Source organism: Haliotis rubra, unplaced genomic scaffold (genome assembly GCF_003918875.1).
Source record: "Haliotis rubra isolate DU_JTF1 unplaced genomic scaffold, ASM391887v1 Scf514, whole genome shotgun sequence".
NCBI classification, from domain to species: Eukaryota; Metazoa; Mollusca; class Gastropoda; order Lepetellida; family Haliotidae; genus Haliotis; species Haliotis rubra.
This window is the reverse complement of record NW_025767207.1, coordinates 779,714-781,579: the sequence shown is the minus strand read 5'-3', so window position 1 is coordinate 781,579 and position 1,866 is coordinate 779,714. Positions and strand designations below refer to the sequence as shown.

Below are 1,866 nucleotides of genomic sequence, written 5' to 3'. Positions count from 1 at the left end.
CTACGACCCTGACACTCAAGAGGGAGGACTGTTTGCCAAGTATGTGAACAATTTCTTCAAGATCAAGCAAGAGGCCAGTGGATACCCCGAAGGTTGTCCAGACCCAAGCGCCTACATCAACGAGATACAGCAGAAAGAGGGAGTCACCTTGATCCTGCTCGCATTCGCAAAACCCAGGACTACGTGCCTTAGCCAAGGCCTGCCTGAACAATCACTGGGGCAAGTTTGGTCAACGCGCTTGGTTTGCCAAGACGGAATATATCAGTTCCCCTGAGAGGTACTTTGCCCTCCTCCTCCGATGAGCGCTGTGTGGTGAAAGACATTAACATCATCAATGAAGACCTCATCTGTGTCACTCACGAACCTCAGGCAGACTTTCATGACCCTCATCCAGCCCACAATGTGGCCATTGCAGCCTGGGTGACAGCGCAAGCCCGTCTCAAGTTGTATTCTTATTTGCAACCGTTGGATCGTCGTGTCCTCTATTTTGATACGGACAGTATCATCTACATTCACCGTCCACGAAGTTACAACCCGCCACTGGGAGATACCTTGGGGGAGCTGACTGATGAACTGGGAGGGGCAACAGCATTCAAACCTTTGTCTCGGCAGGACCCAAGAATTATGGCTACAAGCTACGTCATCCTCAATCTGACGGTAGTGTGGGCATCAGCAAGGTCCGGGGATTTACTTTAAATCACAGGGCGAGCCAGCATGTCCACTTTGACAGCATGAAGAACCTCGTCTGTCAGAGGGATCAAGCCAACATCACGGTCCCGTACCCACACCGCATCATTCGCGGAGGACTTCGTCAGGGCAACGTGTTGCTGTCCAAGGACACCACCAAAACCTATCGCTTGGTCTACACCAAACGCCGAGTGCAGTACGACCCCCAAGGTGTCCCCAGGGAAACTCTCCCCTATGGCTATAAAGAGTGAACCCATCCCTCCCATGGACTTTTGATGCAGACATGCTCTGATGTATTGATGTTTAACCCATAAAATGTGATTGCCTTGTTCATTTGTTGTTCTATCATTCAATAAATTGTGATTGTATTGTACTCTTGTGTTATGTCGTCTCTCTCTCAGGGCCAGACCTGGTGGAGTCCATGGTCACCCTCAACCCTGTTGTACCCTGTTCTTAGACTCAGACCTGGTGGAGGCCACGGTCATGTTTACCATGTCATAGGTACTGTCACAAAAAGGGAAGAGAAGGGAGAGCAGAGTGGCGCAGTGGAAGCGTGCTGGGCTCATAACCCAGAGGCCCGTGGATCGAAACCACGCTCTGCTAACGTATTTTTTTTTTCTTTCTTGCGAATACAACCCCTTGAAGTGGGGGTTGACGTCACACACCCTATGACGTCATCACGACCCTGTGTGTATATATAAAGAGACGTTTCTGTCAGAGTCATTACAGATTCTGTTGTCTAAGAAAAGAGAAGGATGGAACCCGTTCACCGCGATAGGCTTAGGGAGAATCGTTGTGGTCTCGTGCTCGCTATCAAGCAGGTCGAAGCCGTGGTCGACAAACTGATGACGTTTAAAGTCCTGACCATCCTCATGAAGGCAGAGATTATCGAAAAACCTCGGACCTCCTTTGACCGTGTCAGAGAATTGTTAGACATGCTTCCCCGACGTGGACCCCAAGCTTACTCCCTCTTCTGCAAAGCTTTGGAGGAATGTGGAGAAACAGAAGCCATGACCTTGCTGGGTCTCAAGACTCCAACGGACAAGGCACAGTCACAAGTGACAGTCCACTGGCTATTCTTCTATGGAATCCAGTCACCGTTCAGCAACTTTCATCCAGCTGTGTTTACCTTGGATGGTGTTACATTTAATTGTGTTGAACAGTGTTACATGTACTCTA

The 1,866-nt window shown here is 49.5% G+C and overlaps 1 non-coding gene across 1 annotated transcript; it reads left to right on the top strand.

The window, feature by feature from the left end:
- Positions 1-1,218: 1,218 nt before the first annotated feature.
- Positions 1,219-1,290, top strand: Trnam-cau. Its single transcript has one exon. It is a non-coding gene; the product is annotated as a tRNA-Met (tRNA).
- Positions 1,291-1,866: the final 576 nt, after the last annotated feature.